We start from the raw sequence: 18704 nt of genomic DNA, 5'->3' as shown, positions 1-18704 counted from the left end.
GAGAGGAAATTTTAGGTTCAGTTATTTGCCTTTTTCTTCCCCACTGTCTACCCTGTTGCTTACCCAAAGATGTGTGGTTTCCATTTTCTTCTTTTTAATGTATCTCTAAACTAGAATGTCTTCTGCTCAGTCCACTAAGTCTACAAGAGTTTGTTCACCTTAGGTCAATCCATTTTTAAAAATGAACACTTGTGATTATGAAGCTTACGTATGCAATTTTTGCCATCAATTAGCAGCGTAAAGGAAGATTAGAACTGTGATGCCAGGTACACCTGGTTCTAAATCCTGGCTGTGGCCAATGGTTTTGGCCAAGTGACCTCAACTCTCTAAGCTTCAGTTTGATCATCTGTAAAAAAAAAAAAAAGGGAGTCAACTGTACTCTTGCAGTCAAGGTTAAGTGAATTGCTACTGCAGAGTTACCTAGCATACAATTGGTGTTTGGTAAGTAGTAACACCTGTTATGTTTTCTTTTCTTTTCCTTTTTTTTTTTTTTTTTACATTTATTTATTTTTGAGAGAGAGTGAGCAGAGGAGGGCAGAGAGAGGGGGAGACACAGAATCTGAAGCAGGCTCCAGGCTCTGAGCCAGCTGTCAGCACAGAGCCTCAACACGGGGCTCGAACCCATGAACCATGAGATCATGAGCTGAGGTCGGCCGCTCAACCGACTGAGCTACCCAGGTCTCCCAACTGTTACTGTTTTCAAAACAGTCTGTAGCTTGCCCGCTGCTAACAATTCACCCTAGATCTAGATGAAGGGAGGAGAGGAAAAGTGGAGGGGTTAAGTTGAAGCTTTGCCTATGGTCGGGTAATGGCTGACACTTTTCTTTGCCGTGCCTCTGGTGTTGCAGTTGTAACTCGATGTGCTTTTACCCCAATGGAACCACTAGCCCCCGAAGCCTTCCTCATGACTTCAGGCTCAGCCAACACAGTGCTGAGCCTGACCTCCCTCTTACAGCCCTACCCTCCCCTCTTCTGTCTGCCCTTCTTGGTAACTCTCAGAATAATGTCCCAAACTCCCAGGTTTCTTTAAACTGAAATTTGCTTTTCCTTTGAAGACACCACTTCAAAAAACCTTTAAGCAGATACTGCTCATTTTCTTTCAGATCTTTGAACCAGGATATGGATCTGTACTTCTCTTCTGCCACTCTGACACACTCTCTTCCAGGACAATGCTCCCAAAACACGTGCCATCTGCTGGGACTACTTCATCTTGGTCTGGTTACTACTCGACATTCCCTTAGATGTTGGAAACATACTTTCCTCTCTCCACCAGCAACCTGCGTGACTCATATCTATGTATATGGATTCCCTAAAATTCTGGTCCTACTGCTCATGCTTTGACTTGTATAGTTGCTGAATGCAGTAGAAAGAGGCCCTGGGTCCAATCTGGATTTGAAACTGCTGCTTGCTGACTGACTGATTTAGGGCATTTCCTCATCCATAAATATCACGATGCTGCATCTTTGCAAAGTTCCAGTGCTGCTTAAATGGTCTGTTACCTGTGAAGTGCCTGGTTGTGGGTAGATGAAAGCTTTCTTTGCTCCTGTCCCTCCCAGCTGTGCTGTGTTTTGAATATGGCTTTCACTTTGAACTGTTTCACCCTTAGGACATCAAAACTAAACCCTTTCTGACCACAGCCTTTAGTGCTCCCACTCCAGTATCCCTACTCTGCCATCAAGGCCTTTCTGTCCCTCTCCACTCCTCTCAGTTCTCCCTGCTGGAATTCTTTTGGCTTCTTGTTCCCTCACAATTGCCGAAGTGAAACTGAACCATTTGGTTTCTCTCCTCTTGTTCCTTAAGCCACAGAGTCCTGGCGTATATTAGGATCAGCTGAGGAGCCCTGGGTGTTGCTGCCCACTCCCGTGGTCCAGCCCTAGGAAACTCCCCAGGCATTTCTACTGCAGAGGCACTGCTTCACTGGGTCCCCTTCCTCAGCCCAAGCCCACCTGCATCTGCCTCAACGCTGAGCCCATTACAAAACAGCCTACTTCCTGAGAAAATTGAGATATTGTCACAGAACTTCATCATCTTCCCTTTTTCACCTCCAAATTGTTCTGTGATATTAACTGCTTCCTCTTTCCCTTCTGTCTTGTGGGTGTATTTTCTTTTGAAGGAGATATAATTTACATACAGTAAAATGCCCAAATCTTAAATCCACAGCTTGATAAAATTTTGCCTATGTGTATACCAAAACCAAGATGTAGAATATTCAATCACTGCAGAAAGTTCTCTTGTGTGTCTTCCCAGTCTGTAGCCTCTCTGAGATAACCACTACCCTGGCTTCTTTCACCATACAAGTTTTGTTTGTTCTTCAACTTCATATAAATGGGCTCACTGTATGTCTGTATATGATTTACTAAGTTGTTTTCTTTATTCAAATATTCCTACTCATGATAGGAAACTTGAGGAAGTACAAATAAACAATAAGAAAACCATAATGCCACATTGTTCGGAGGTATCTACTGTTAATATTCCAATGTATGTCTTCCCAGACTTTGCTTATAAATTTTTTTTCTACAAAAATGGGATGGCTTTATAAATACTGTATTATCTCAATTTCATATCTTCTACATATATATTTTTTAGTGACTCTGCAGCATTTCACTGAATGGATGTACCATAAACTGATCAAAATCCTCTTAGGACATTTTAGGTTGTTTTTTTTGTTTTGTTTTGTTTGTTTGTTTGCTTTGCTTTTCTAAGTACAGATTGATAAACATCGTCCCTGTTGCTAAATGTACAATACCCATGTTTGTTTTCTCAGGGGAGAAAAAAAAAAAAAGAATCCTAGAAGTGAATTAACTGAGTCAAAACAGGTTGGAAATTTTTACTTTTTTAAAATGATTGTGTGATTTCCAAATTGTAGTCCAGAAGAGTTATTTATATTCCTGCCAGCAGTGTGGGCTCCATCTCTGATTTATGTCATCATTCCCAGAACCTTATAACAAGAACTCTTTTCATTTGCTTAACTCTGTCTTCATGTTCCATCTAAAAATGTTTGGCATCTCCTCCCTTGCAAAACCTTAAGCTTACCGTACCCACAGTCCCCATCCTATCTCCTTTCTTGCCAAGATAGCTTGCACAACCAGCCTCCGCTTCCTTAACCTCCTGTTGATTGAACTCCCATCCCCACCGGCCATCTCTTATAGTCAACTGCAACCTCCTAATTGCCATGTTCATTGGTCTCTTACAAGATCTTTGTGAATATAAAAGTTCCCTAGCTGGTACATGATACAGAGTAAGTGTCCCCTTATTTCTGTGCCCACAGATTGGGAGACAGATTATCTGAACTAGGTTAGGGCCTAGTTTATCTTACTTTATCTTAAGGGCCATTGAGGGGCTTTAAGCAAGGGAGACATATCAGATTTGGGTTTCAGAAAGCTTATTCTGTCACGGTGGGGAGATTGGATGGGAGGGAGCAAGACTAAGAGGTGATGTGATGGAGTCTTGGATTAGCAATTGTGTGGGGACAGAGAACTGTTAAAGATGGAAATGAGAACTCTGTAGAAGGCACAGTAACCAGGAAGAGCATGGAGGGTAATGGAGTGTCCAGGTTTCTGACAACAGCATTTTCGGAATGAAACCATCCCTGGTGACCTTCACAGGTGCTATTTCAATAGAGTACAGTGTCAGAAGGCAGCAGTAATGAATGGGAAATGAAGTGGAAAGATGGAATGTAGGCAGCTCTCATGAAATTTGTCAGTGGAAGGTATCACAGGAAGTAGGACAAGCCAGAGAGGAGTTATGAATGAGGAAAGATTAATTAACATAGATACTTCGTTATGTGTAAATGTTTAAAAGCATTGAGATTTTAGAGAAAAATGTTGAAGACACATAGAGAAAGGATAACAGAGCAAGGTGTCCCTGGGATGGTGGAAAGGTTGGCCTTAGAAGGAAGGGTGCAAGCAGAAAGTCGGTGCACTTGTAGATTTGAAGGCAGAAGTTGAGTGTCCACATGTGATGGCAGCTCTTTGTCAGATTGTGGGGAGATGGTGGAGTCAGAGGTCTGAGAAGACCTTTGATTTGAAATAGCTGTTTTAGAGAGCAGGCCAGTATAGGAAGACTTACGTGGTTTTCTGGGAAAACTGAGAGCCCAGGTGGGATTGAGACCAGAATACACAGTGGGAGTAGATATGAAAAGCCAGGACCTGTCACTGGTCTGTTTTCTTCACTGCTGCCAATTTTCTTTCTGAAAGCAGAGATCACATGCAGGCATTCAGAATCTCTCTGTACCCCCTTTGTCCCAGGTGAAAGTCCAGCTCTTCGGCCTAGAAGTTGGGGACTTCAGCTCTGGGGCCCTTGCAGAACTTTACAGCCTTGTTTTTCTGTTCCTCCACATGGTCACACTAATTAACCACACAGATCTCTTAATGGTTCCCAAAACACACCAAGGCACTTCTGCCTAAAGCTGCACTAGCAACAACTAACACTCAAGACAAATGGTTTAAAAGACAGGCTGTCAATTTCTCAAACCCATCTGATTGCCAGTCTGGCAAATGCCTATGCCACGTCATTCTGGTCTTCCAGAATCATTTATAAGACTCTGGCTAATTATAACACAGGTACTGGCAAGGAGAGTAGATGTAAATCATAACTGGCATGGCATGCCAATGTAGGCACATAGAAACTGCACACACCTGGATCTTCTCACATAGCTCTTATCTTTTGGTGCCTATATTAGAGATCTTTACTTGCAAGTAACAAACAGGAAACCCACTGTAGCTAATTTAAGGGGGGAAACCCCAATATGTTGAAAGACTATGGGGTAGGTCCCAGAATTGAAAGCCAAATCTCAGAAAGGGTGAGGTCCAGATTTCAGAAAGGGTGGGTTGGTGGAAAGGTGTCAGAGGTAGAGGACACCCGTGGAATGTCAGGACTCCCACCTTTGGGATGGAGAAACATAATTGGCAAAGTAGATTGGGGAGAGCCTTTTCTTTTGAAAAATTGCAGAAAAGCATAAAGAAGAAAATAACCCTTATTCACATTCCCACCACCCAAAACTATTAACATTAATATTTTGGCATCTTTGCTTCCAGCTTTTTCCTCCCCTGGATATACTTCGGTTAAAGTCACATAAAATGTTTATACATTTGCTAAAATAAATCCATTCACCCTCCGCAGATGTGGTTACTTTCTGGCTGAGCAACCTGCCATTGTGTTGAGCATGAACAGCAGCGAGCCCTCTGTTACTAGGAGGGCTTACCCAGCATGCAGTTCTCTGTCAGACTTTATTTGAGGTTGAAATAACAGCAGAGGCCGACAGGTTTGCCCCAGCTCGTCAGACCTGTGGAGGCCTGGGAAGTTGGTGGTTCAGGGTATCCTCATCGTGCAGGAAAATAATTGGAAACAAGAGAGATAACAGTTAATTCACTATGCTGGGACTCTGAAAAGAGAGAGCAAGGCCTGTGTAAAATCATCAAGGCTCTGGGACTGGGGTCAGCCTCCCATATGCTTTCCCTCCAAGCAGCTCATTTGTTCAGTTATTCTATCACCTGTTCAGAAAACCCTCACTGATGCCTACTGTGTCTTTGCCCTTTTGCTAGGATCTGGGAATTTGGCGAATGCGGTGGCTATTGGTCAGTGAAGCCGAGACATGGGCAGCCAGTCAGACTGATTGTAACAGGTGAGATGTATGGGGAAAGCTTGCCTGCATGGTGGGCTGAGGAAGCAGAGCGGAAGTGTGTTCTGCTCTGGCTTGCAGAGGGATCTGGGGAAGCTCGCTTGAGGATGGGATATTCAAGCTGGGCTTTGGAAAAGGAGCATGCTTCCCAGGAGGAGAGAAGTTCAAGCATTTGAGACAACATAGTGTGGCTCAAGGGCATGGGCGTGATCCCAACCCTGCTGTTTATTGGCTCCGGGATCATTGGAAAGTCCTCTCCCCTATCTCAGCCTCAGTTTCATCAGCAGGAACTATGCGGGAAGTAATACCAGTTTTACAGTAAAGAAATCAATCAGAAGAAGGATCCCACAAGGGATAACTTGGCAGCATGGTGGGCACTTGTGACACATGAATGGTCTTCTAAGCAGAGGAAACAGCATGTTGGGGAAACCATGAGAACCTGGGGGTGGCTAGAAGGAAGGAGGGAGATGCCGAGGCTGATGAGAGTGAGATTAGATTGGGAAAATGGTTCTCTTCCATCCCCTCCCATGGGGAAGCTGGAGAGGACCACTGAGAAGAGAGACAAACGTGGAACCCCATGTCTTTGACATCACCCATCTTCCATTGAAATGACAAAAGAGGTTTATCTTCAGGGCTGAAATCAGTCTGACTTCATTCTCCCTGTTCATTAACACACACACACACACACACACACACACACACACACACACACACACACACACACCTCTTCTGTGGCTGTCATTCCCAAGAACCCATGTAAGGGATAGAGGACTTCCATTTCCTGTTGCATCCAGGAAGTTGTAAGGTGGTAGTGGAGCATGGAGGAGGGGGAAAACAGGCTGGAGGAGGCCTCTGTTAGGGTTTTTCAGAAGCGGGTTCTCTGACTTGGAGAATGCAGGAGTGGAAATGCTACCAGACTATCATGATTCGCCCGTTTTCTACCCTGGAACTAGACTAGGGGCCTCTCTGAGCTGCATCTTCTCCCTATAGAAACCAAAGATAATATATACTTCAACTCAGGGAGCTGAGAAACAAATGAAACACTGTGGCTTATAAGGCCGTCTGGGACCTGGCCCCTGCCTTCCTCTTCAGCTTCATCTCCGCAACTTCACCCGGTGTTGTTGCCCAAACTCTTTCTTGCCTTTGAGTCTCTGCACATTCTGTTCCCTACTTCTGGATTGCTTTTCTCCTGACTAGCTCCTGTTCATTGTTCAGGTCTCACTGATCTCAACGTCACCACCCCTCTGTCAGGGTGCCCCTGCCCCTGTATTCTTCATGACCCTTGTGAATTTAAAACAATTTTAACGTCTATTTATTTTGGAGAGAGAGACAGAGTGAGAGCAGGAGAGGGGCAGAGAGAGAGAGGGGGACACAGAATTTGAAGGAGGCTTCAGGCTCTGCGCTGTCAGCACAGAGCGCAACGTGGGGCTTGAACTCATGAAGTGTGAGGTCATGATCTGAGCTGAAATTGGACATTTAATTGATTGAGCCGCCCAGGCGCCCCTCATTTGAAGTTATTGTTTACTTGTATATTGTCTAGCTCTCCTTCTGGAATGCCAGCTTCCTGGAGGCAGGAGCTTTGTCTCATTCACTGGAGTTCCCAGTCAGTGCCTGGAACAGTGTGTGGCTTTGGGCAGAAACACTCAGCCAGTTTTATTGAGTGACTTTATTTAGCACAAACAAGATAGGAAGCACCATACAAGGTGCTAAGGACTCCGTGGCAGTTAAACTGCCCATATAGAGTATCTAGGCCATTACCCAGTCTGTGCCCAGAGAAGAACTCTGAACGTTTTCCCCATCAGTATATAGGCCGAGCTCAAAGGATTCTTAGGTACTAAGGACAAGGCCAAAAAGTGATGAGAAAGCATCTGGCCCTGGAGCTCCACCTTCCTCCCTCCAAGGTCCTGTGGTGTGTACCCCTTGGAAGGATGTTGCCAGTATTACCAACTATTATTGAAGTAAAGATGCACTTTACTGCCAGTTCATTCGTTGTTCAAAGAATGACTACCATGGGCCAGGCATAGCTGTAGTTGCTGGCAGGCAGAGCTTTTGATACAAGGAAGGAAATCAGAACGACCTCCTACCACCCTGCTGCCCTCCACCACTGCCACACCTTTAAATGACAAAACTGTAGCCCAAAGAGGATAGGATTTTTAAAACTATTTATTTATTCTTTAAGTAAGCTCTACACCTAACATGGGGCTTGAACTCACAACCGTGAGATCAAGAGTCGCATGCTCTACCAACTGAACCAGCAGGTGCTCCAAGACAATAGGATTTTTAATGTTTTTAATTTATTTTTTGTTTGAGTGTAATGTTACATTAGTTTCAAGGGTACAACTTAGTGATTTGACAAGTTTATACATTGTTATGTTCACTACAAATGTAGCTATCATTTGTTCCATTACATTGCAATTATAGTATCATTCACTGTATTCCCTATGCCATGCCTGTTATTCCTGTGACTTAGTCATTGCATAACTGGAAGACTGTGTGTATCTCCCCCTCCCCTTCACCCATTTTGCTGAACCTCCCCCCATCTCCCCTATAGCAACCATCAATTTGTTCTCTGTACTTATAGGTCTGCTTTTTGTTTAATGATTTTTTTTTTTAGATTCTATTTATGAGTGGAATCCTATGGTATTTGTCTTTCTCAGTCTGACTTATTTCACCCAGTGTGATACCTTCTAGGTCCTTCCATATTTTTTCCCATGGTGGCTGTACTAATTTACATTCCCACCAACAGTTCCTTTTTCTCCACATTCTCGCCAACACTTTTGTTTCTTGTTGTTTTGATCTCAGCCTTTCTAACTGGTGTAAGGTGATATTTCATTGTAGTTTCGAGTTGCATTTCCTTGATAATTAGTGATGGTAAGCATCTTTTCATGGGTTTGTTGGTCGTCTGTATGTCTTCTTTGGAAAGATGTCTATTCAGGTCCTCTGCCCATTTTTTACTCAGTTTTGTTTGTGTGTGTGATGAGTTGCGTAAATTATTTCTATATTTTAGATATTAACCCCTTATCAGATATATACTTTCTCCCATTCAGTAGGCTGTCTTTTTATTTTGTTGATGGTTTCCTTTGCTAGGCAAAAGCTTTTTAATTTGATGTCTCAATAGTTTGTTTTTGCTTTTGTTTCCCTTGCCTCAGGAGACATACCTACAAAACTGTTGCTGTGACTGATGTCAGAGAAATTACTGCCTGTTTCCTTTTCTAGTATTTTTATTGTTTTAGGTTCATTTTGTTTTGAGTATTTAAAAAAATTTTTTTTCCTTTTTATTTATATAAATTTACATCCAAGTTAGTTAGCATATGGTACAACAATGATTTCAGGAATAGATTCCTTAATGGCCCTTACCCATTTAGCCTATCCCTGCTCCCACAACCCCTCCAGCAACCCTCTGTTTGTTCTCCATATTTAAGAATCTCTTAGGTTTTGTCCCCCTCCCTGTTGTTATATTATTTTTCTTCCCTTCCCCTATGTTTATCTATTTTATCTTATCTTTTGTATCTTAAAGTCCTTATACAAGTGAAATCATATGATATTTGTCTTTCTCTAATTTCTCTTACCGTAATACCCTCTAGTTCCATCCACGTAGTTGCAAATGGCAAGATTATATTATTTTTGGTTGTCATGTAATACTTCATTGTATGGATCTTTATACATTCATCCATTGATGGACATTTGGGCTCTTTCCATACTTTGGCTTTTGTTGGTAGTGCTGCTATAAACATGGGGATCCATGTGCCCCTTCAAAACAGCACACCTGTATCCCTTAGATAAATACCTTGTAATCCAATTGCTGGGTCGTAGGGTAGTTCTATTTTTAGTTTTAGTTTTTTTTTTTTTTTAAGGAACCTCCATACTGTTTTCCAGAGTGGCTGCACCAGTTTGCATTCCCACCAGCAGTGCAAAAGAGATCCTCTTTCTCCGCATCCTCACCACCGTCTGTTGTTGCCTGAGTTGTTAATGTTAGCCATTCTGACAAGGTGAAGTGGCATCTCATTGTGGTTTTGATTTGTATTTCCCTGATGATGAGTGACACTGAGCATTTTTTCATGTGGGGATTGGCCATGTGGGATGTCTTCTTTGGAGAAGTGTCTATTCATATCTTTTGCCCATTTCTTCACTGATTGTTTTTTTGGGTGTTGAGTTTGATAAGTTCTTTATAGATTTTGGATACTAACCCTTTATCTGATATGTCATTTGCAAGTATCTTCTCTCATTCCATTGGTTGCCTTTTAGTTTTGTTGATTGTTTCCTTTGCCTTGCAGTTTTTATTTTAATGAGGTCCCAATAGTTCATTTTTGCTTTTGTTACCCTTGCGTCCAGAGACTTGTTGAGAAAAAAGTTGCTGCAGCCAAGGTCAAAGAGGTTTCTGCCTGCTCTCTCCTTGAGGATTTTGATGGCTTCCTGTCTTACATTTAGGTCTTTCATCCATTTTGAGTTTACTTTTGTGTATGGTGTAAGAGAGTGGTCCAGGCTCATTTTTCTGCATGTCGCTGTCCAGTTTTCCTAGCACCAACTTGCTGAAGAGAGTGTCTTTATTCCATTGGATATTCTTTCCTGCTTTGCCAAAGATTAGTTGGCTATTGGTTTGTGGGTTCATTTCTGGGTTCTGTATTCTGTTCCATTGATCTGAGTGTCTGTTTTTGTACCAGTACCATACTGTCTTGATTCCAGCTTTGTAATACAGCTTGCAGTCTGGGATTGTGATGACTCCTGCTTTGGTTTTCTTTTTCATGCTTACTTTGGCTATTCGGGGTCTTTTCTGGTTCCATACAGATTTTAGGATTGTTTGTTCTAGCTCTGTGAAGAATGCTGGTGTTAGTTTGATAGGTATCGCATTGAATATGTAGATTGCTTTGTAGTACTGACATTTTAACAATATTTGTTCTTCCTATCCATGAGCATGGAATATTTTTCCTTTTTTTCTTTTTGTCTTCTTCAATTTCTTTCATAAGCTTTCTATAATTTTCAGTGTATAGATCTTTCACTTCATTGGTTAGATTTATTCCTAAGTATTTTATGGGTTTTGGTGCAATTGTAAGTGGGGTTGATTCCTTGATTTCTCTATTGCTTAAGTCTTGGTGTATAGGATATGCAACCAATTTCTGTGCATTGATTTTATATCCTGTGACTTTGCTGAATTCGTGGATCAGTTCTAGCAGTTTTTTGGTGGAATCTTTTGGGTTTTCAATATGGAGTATCATGTCATCTGCAAAGAGTGAAAGTTTGACCTCCTCCTTGTTGATTTGAAAAAAACTTGTTTTAATGTTTGACAGAGAGGGAGAGAGAGGGAGAGAGAGCGAGCAAGTACACATGAGCAGGTGAGAGGCAGATAGAGAGGAAGACATTGAATCTGAAGCAGGCTCCAGGCTCTGAGCTGTCAGCACAGAGCCTGATGTGGGGCTTGAACCCAAAAGCCGTGAGATCATGACCCGAGCCAAAGTCTGATGGTACTGACTGAGCCACCCAGGCGCCCTGGTGGTTTTAGGTTTCATATTTAGGTCTTGAGTACATTTCAAGTTTATTTTTGTGTGTGGTGTTCAAAAGTGGTCTAACTTCATTCTTTTGCGTGTAGCTGTTCAGTTTTCCCAGCACTATTTATTAAAGAGACTGTCTTTTCCCTATTGTATGTTCTTGCCTCCTTTGTCATAGGTTAATTGACTATATAATTGTGGGTTTATTTCTGGGCTATCTTCTGTTCCACTGACCTATGTCTATGTGTCCATTTTTGTGCCAGCAGTATACTGTTTTCATTCCTACAGCTTTGCACTATATCTTGAAGTCTGGAATTGTGATACCTCCAGCTTTGTTCTTCCTTCTCAAGATGGCTTTGGCTATCCAGGGCCTTCTGTGGTTCTATACAAATTTTAGTATTATTTGTTCTAGATTTTTTTTTTTAATGCTGTTGGTGGGGCACGTGGTTGGCTCAGTTTGTTGAGTGTCCGACTGCTGATTTCAGCTCAGGTCATGATCTCAGGGTTGAGGGATCGAGCCCCATGTATGGCTCCACACTGAGCATGGAGCCTGCTTAAGATTCTTTCTCTCTCCCTCTGACCCTCTTCCTCTCTCTTTCTCTCTCTCTCTCTCTTAAAATAAAAAATATATATATATTTAAAAAAAGGAAAACAGCTATTGGTATTTTGATAGGGATTGCATTGAATCTACAGGTTGCTTTGGGTAATATGGAAATTTTAACAACATTAATTCTTCCAATCCATTTGTTTGTGTCATCTTCAATTTCTTTCATTAATGTTTTATTTTTTAGAGATAGTTTTTTCACTTCTTTGGTTAAGTTTATTTCTAGGTATTTTATTCTTTTTGGTGCCATGGTAAATAGCATTGTTTTCATCATTTCTCTTTCTGCTACTTCATTATTAGTGTATAAAAATGCTACCCATTTCTGAGTATTAATTTGTATCCTGCCACTTAATTCTTTTATTACTTTTAGTAGTTTATGGTATAGTCTTTAGGATTTTCTATGTGTAACACAAAAATGATAGGAGTTTAATCTGATTCATAATGTCATAATTTATCCAATTTCCCAAGGCCTTTTTTTTTTTACTTTTTAATTTTTTTAATACTTAAAAAATTTTTTTTAATTTTTTAAATTTATTTTTGAGAGACAGAGACAGCATGAGCAGGGAAGGGTCAGAGAGAAAGGGAGATACAGAATCTGAAGATAGGCTCCAGGCTCTGAGCTGTCAGCACAGAGCCCAATGCGGGACTCAAACCCACAAACCGTGAGATCATTACCTGAGTAGAAGTCAGACGGTTAACTGAGCCACCCAAGCGCTCCTTTACTTTTTATTTTGAAATATAGATTTATAGAGAATTGTAAAACTATTACAAACAGGTCTTATTTAACCCTTAGTTTCCCTCAATGATAACATCTTATATAAAACCAGAAAATTGACATTGGTGAAACCACAGATTTCACCAGTTTTACAATGTACTTGTTTGTGGGGGGTGAGTTGTCAGTTCCATCATTTCTATAAATTCATGTAACCACACCATAATCAAGATGCAGTCTTTTTTGCATTACCACAAAGGTCTTACCCCTGCTACCCCTTTATAGTGACACACACACACCCTTGTTCCACCATCCCTAACCCCTGGCAACCACTAATCTATTCTCCAGTTCTGTAATGTCATTTTGATGTTATAAAAATGGATAGATATGTCACCTTTGTAATTGGCTTTTCTCATTCAGCATAATTCCCTGAGACCCATTCAAGTTGTTGCATGTACCAATAGTTTCTTTTCTTTTCTCTTTTTTTGAGTGAGCACCAGTGTGGAACTTGAACTCATGACCTCAGGATCAAGAGTCACAAGCTTCACCAACTGAGCCAGCCAGGGAGCCCCAGCTGCTTCTTTTATTGCTAAGTAGTATTCCATGGTCTGGATGGGTCCCAGTTTACCCATTTGCTCACTGAAGGGCATTTAAGTTGTTCCCATATTATGAAGAAAGCAGCTATGAACATTTGTGTATGTGTTTTTGTATAGACATATTTTCATTTTTCTGGGATAAATGCCCAGGAGTGCTGGGTCGTTTATTAAGTATATGTTTAGTTTTATAGGCAACTGCCAGGCTGTTGCCATGGGGAAGCTGAGCCAAAGAGGCCAAGCAGGGGCTGCATTAGCTCTTCAAGGGTGGCCAATTTGCCACACTGGAGTGTTCTTCCTCTCATGACGTACCTGCGATTTAAGGGGGTGCAGATCCTGGGGTGCCTGAACCAACCATTTTGAGCTTACTCCGGGGATAAGGAACTATTTGGTTATCTGGATTTGGAAGCAGTTAATGGGCAGGTATAACATGGAAGGTGTGTGCTGTGGCTGAGAGAAAAAGATGGGACATCATGGAGATAATCATTGGTTGAATGGTACAGGGCTCTTCACAAATGCATCTGTGGCAGAGTGGAATCTCTACTTATGATAGATTGTATCAAAATCAATGTTAAAAATAACAACTTGCCAAACTGTATTCCAGATCGTCTGTATTATTTAATATTCCCATCAGCAATGTATGAGAAATCTAGTTTCCCTGCATTTTTAACAGAATTGGAGATTATCACTATTATTTTTTGTTGTTTCTACAGTATGTAATGATCTTATTGTGGTTGAATTTGCATTTCCCTAATAGCTAGTGGTGTTGAACAAACGAAATATCCTTTTTGCTCAATGTGTTCGTGTCTGTTGCCTACATTCTAATTGGATTGTCTTGAGTGTTGAGAGTTCTTTATATATCTGATGTGAGTCATTTTTCAGATATGTGACTTGTAAATTAAGCATTTAATTTCTGGTGAAGTCCAATTTATCATTTCTTTCATTTTATGTATTGCTTTTGGTGTCATGTCTAAGATCTCTTCACCTAGCCCTAGGTCATAGTGAAGATTTTCACTTGTTTTCTGAAAGTCTCCTAGCTTTATGTTTTATCTTTAAATCTATGCTCCATTTTCAGTTCATTTTTGTATTGTGACTCATAAGTAGAGATTCTTTTTTATTTTCTATGGATGTTCAGCTATTCCAGTATTATTTGCTGAAAAGACTATCTTCATTGAATGCTCAAAAATTAGTTGGCCATACTTGTACAGGGTCTGTTCCAGGGATCTTTATTTTGTTCCATTGATCTACTTGTCTATCCCTCTACCATATTGTTTAAAATTTTTTTTTTATGGTTTTTATTTTATTTTTGAGAGACAGAGACAGCGCGAGCAGGGGAGGGTCAGAGAGAGAGGGAGACACAGAATCTGAAGCAGGCTCTAGGCTCTGAGCTAGCTGTCAGCACAGAGCCCGACGCGGGGCTCGAACCCACGAACCGTGAGATCTTGACCTGAGTTGAAGCCGGACGCTCAAGCGACCGAACCACCCAGGCGCCCCTCTACCATATTGTTTTAATGCAGCTCTTCAGTAACTCTTCAAATCAGGTCGTGATTCTTCTCACTTTATTCTTGTTTTTCAAAGTTGTCTTTACTACTTATTTCTTTGCCTTTTCATATACATGTTGAAGTAAGAATGTCTATCTCAAAACAACAACAACAACTTGGCCAGAATTTTGATAGGAATTGCGTTAAACTCACAGATCAATATGGGAAGAAATAGTATCTTTACCTATTGCTGAATCTTCTAATCCAAGAAGATGACGTTTTATATAGGTCTTTGATTTCTTTCATCCAGTGTTTTGTAATTTTCAACATATAAATCTCATAATATGTTTTGTTAGATGTGTATGTTCCATATCTCTTGAGTGATTATAGAGTACGATTGTGTTTCAAAATTTGATTTCATGTGTCTGTTGTTACTATGTAGAATATGATTTTTGTATATTCATCTTATAACCTATGACTTGATAAACTCATTTGTTTCTAGGTTTTTGTAGATTTCTTGGGATTTTCAAAATCTCCATAGGAGTTTGATAATTTATAGGTTATCAGATCTCCAAATAGGAACTTCTTTTCAATCTGTAGGCTTAATATTATTTCCTTTTTCTTGCCATATCTTATTGTGCTGGCTAGGACTTTCAGTATGATGCGTACAAGTGGTGAGAGTGGATAACCTTGCCTTGTTATCCTCAAGGACAATGCACCTAGTCTTTCATACTATTACCTATGATGTTAGCTGTTGGGTTTTTTGTAGGTGCTATTTATCTATTGCAGAAGCTACCCTCTATTTCTAGCTTGCTGAGAGGTTTTTTTTTTCATCATGAATAAATGTTGAATTCGGGTTTTTCTTTTTTTTTTTATCAAATGATAAGATCATGTCCCTCCCACCCCATAGCTTTCTCAGTTGCTACCACTGGTCTAGTCCAGCACTTCCAAGTGTACCCCCAGAGAATGCAACTTGAATATTACCCATAGCCAGATAAGCTAAATGTAGGATGTGTTGTTCATAGTATCTACTCCCAGAGGCTTGTAACACATCACCATAGCCATGGCTCACAGAAGCCCTGCAATATAGGCTCCTGTTACCTTTCGTGTGTCATTTCCCAAACTTACTTAACCACAGAGCCCTTCTTTCTTCTTTTTTTAAAAATAGTTTATTGTCAAATTGGTTTCCATTTAACACCCAGTGCTCTTCCCCCCAAGTGCCCTCCTCCATTACCACCTCTTTTCCCCCTCCCACTCCCCCTTCAACTCTTAGTTTTCAGTATTCAATAGTCTCTCAAGTTTTGCGTCCCTCTCTCCCCAACTCTTTCCCTCTTCCCCTCCCCCTGGTCCTCCATTAGGTTTCTCCTGTTCTCCTGTTAGACCTATGAGTGCAAACATATGGTTTCTTTCTCTGCCTGACTTATTTCGCTTAGCATGACACCCTCGAGGTCCATCCACTTTCCTACAAATGGCCAGATTTCATTCTTCCTCATTGCCATGTAATACTCCATTGTATATATATATACCACATCTTCTTGATCCACTCATCAGGTGATGGACATTTAGGCTCTTTCCATGATTTGGCTATTGTTGACATTGCTGCTATGAACATTGGGGTACATGTGCCCCTATGCATCAGCACTTCTGTATCCCTTGGGTAAATCCCTAGCAGGGCTATTGCTGGGTCATAGGGGAGTTCTATGGATAGTTTTTGGAGGAACCGCCACACAGTTTTCCAGAGCGGCTGCACCAGTTTACATTCCCATCAACGGTGTAGGAGGGTGCCCTTCTCTCCACACCCTCGCCAGCATCTAGTCTCTTGAGGTGGTATCTCAGTGTGGTTTTGGTTTGTATTTCCCTGATGATGAGTGATGTTGAGCATCATCGTTTTATGTGCCTGTAGGCCGTCTGGATGTCCTCTTTGGAGAAGTGTCTGTTTATGTCTTCTGCCCATTTCCTCACTGGGTTGTCTTTCAGGTATGGAGTTTGGTGAGTTACTTGTAGATTTTGGATACTAGCCCTTTATCTGATATGTCATTTACAACCATCTTTTCCCATTCTGTCGGTTGCCTATTAATTTTCTTGATTGTTTCCTTTGCACAGAGCCCTTCTTAACCCGTTACACTCCCATAGCACATTTTCTGAAAGAAATGGGGAAGCAGCCAACTGATTGTCACTTATTTTGCAGATGACCCAGAGGCTGAAAGTAAAGTGACCTGACCAAGGCTACAGATAGTGGCATCACAGATACTAGGTCCTGGGTCTCCTGACCACATTGCTTGGACATGCTAACAAGTCAGCTGATACTCTTACAGCACCATACACCATCACAGGTACAAAGATTGCAACTGCATTACCAACCTGGTCTCTTGGGTGTTTCTCAGGCCCCTTGTCTGAGTAGGGCCTGTGGGTGGGAGGGTATATATTGCAAACGAGGCCCATCATACTGTTGTAGTTCTGGGATATGGTAGCAAATAGCTCAGGATACACTCAGAATTCCAAGCTGGGTCTAATGCCTCCATACCAGAAATTCCATTAGAATTCCTGGGAAAAAATGGTTTTTCCATGGAGTTATGCTACATTAGAAGAAACTGAGCTAGAGCTACCAAGAACCACCACACAGAAACAGCTCCTGCAAAACAAAGTTTAAAATGAAGGGAGGCTATGGTTCCTTATACTAAGCCTGAGCCCGATTCAGTCATGCATGGGGCAGAACCCACCTCCAGAATTTAAATGACCAACAAGTGGCACTTTCTTTAAATCAGTTAGATGGAATCCTGTCTAATTTGAGTGTGAAGCAGATGGCCCACAATATCGTCACTAACCTGGCTTGGCAGACCTTCTGGATCAGGAGGCACCCCCTAGGTGGCACAGCAAAGAACGTCTTTTCTGTCCACTTTGTCCCTGTCCCCCTACCAGTGACATCATTACCCCCCACTTCCCACCAAAAGAACACAGGTAGCCAAAGGCAGCTTGGGCAATACTTGATATACATCATACATTTATTAGTGAATATCCCTCTGAAATCAGCAACAATATTAAAAAAAATAATGATTGCACTACTTGGTCAAGCAGAACTAGCAACTTTCATTTTAAAAAAAGTACAAATCTGTTAAAAATTTCAATCAGTATACACATATATATAATACAACATACTAGTTATGTTAAATGCTACAAACCAATGTGAATCCAATGGAATGGAAAAAACCACACATTTAAGCTTTAAGAACCATTTTTTTCTCTATATATTAGCATTTTCTCAAATACATACATGGGAAAAATGAGGTAACTGTAAAATGTGCAAGGAACAGGGCCCCCCCATTACATATATTTTTATATATATATGTAATTTTATATATATATATGTATGTATATATATATATAAAAAACCTTTCTAACACAGAATACAGGTGCTGGGCCCAGCCAGGGCTGGGGGATGGTGCCCACTGTCATGCCTAGGCCAGATGTTGGTAAATAAAAGAGTAAACAATGACAAGCCCCCACCACAGGAAATCATTGGTAACATGGCATCTATAGCAAGGTCGGCAAATCACAAACACCCTAAATAATTGTTTATAAATCTTTTTTTTAATGATTTTTTTTAAATATTGTGTTCCCCCCCAATAGCTGCTCGTTGGAGTCATTGCTGCAGCCAACACACAATCCATGAGCCTGTTTCCGCCTGCCCCGGGAACCTTAAGGATTTTGAAAACCTTTTGTTGGGGTAGGAAAGGGAGGGGGGTTTGGAGAGGGTGGTTCTCTGTGTAAAACACGTGGGGTTTCAACACTGCTATAAATATAGAAACGTCACCTGGAGTTATATATACAGTAAGACTTTGGGTTCTCCATGGGGGTGGGGCCAGGCTGATGGGGCCCGGCTGATGGGGCCCCATGGCAGGCTGAGGGGAGGCAGGGAGCCAGGGCCGCTGCAGGGAGAACGAGGGTGGTTGGAGCATCCCTGAGGCAGCAGGCGCCAGGGGCTGCCTGCTAGGATGTGCCGGCCCCACACGCAGTTCGTTCGGGGGCAGCAACCCCAGCTGGGGGTAAGACAAGAAAGGAGCGGGACCTGGGAGGGAGAAGGTGGGATCTCAGCCAGACCCTATCGGAGGCCTCCTCCAGACCTTGGTAGGCAGGGCTCAGGCTGGGAGGGGGACCCTGGAGGTGGGATCCACGCCCTCCCTGGTCCCTGTCCTCCTGGGACTTCCTTGGAG

The 18704-nt window shown here is 41.7% G+C and overlaps 1 long non-coding RNA gene across 1 annotated transcript; it reads left to right on the top strand.

The window, feature by feature from the left end:
• Window positions 1-5348: 5348 nt before the first annotated feature.
• LOC115294776 lies at window positions 5349-18293 on the top strand. Its single transcript, XR_003910130.1, has 4 exons — window positions 5349-5435; window positions 5544-5623; window positions 16682-16826; window positions 18121-18293. It is a non-coding gene; the product is annotated as an uncharacterized LOC115294776 (long non-coding RNA).
• The last annotated feature ends 411 nt before the right edge of the window (window positions 18294-18704 follow it).

The sequence above is a fragment of the Suricata suricatta genome, chromosome 6 (genome assembly GCF_006229205.1).
Source record: "Suricata suricatta isolate VVHF042 chromosome 6, meerkat_22Aug2017_6uvM2_HiC, whole genome shotgun sequence".
NCBI classification, from domain to species: Eukaryota; Metazoa; Chordata; class Mammalia; order Carnivora; family Herpestidae; genus Suricata; species Suricata suricatta.
Note: the sequence above shows the minus strand (reverse complement) of the source record. Positions and strands in the feature narration are given on the sequence as shown.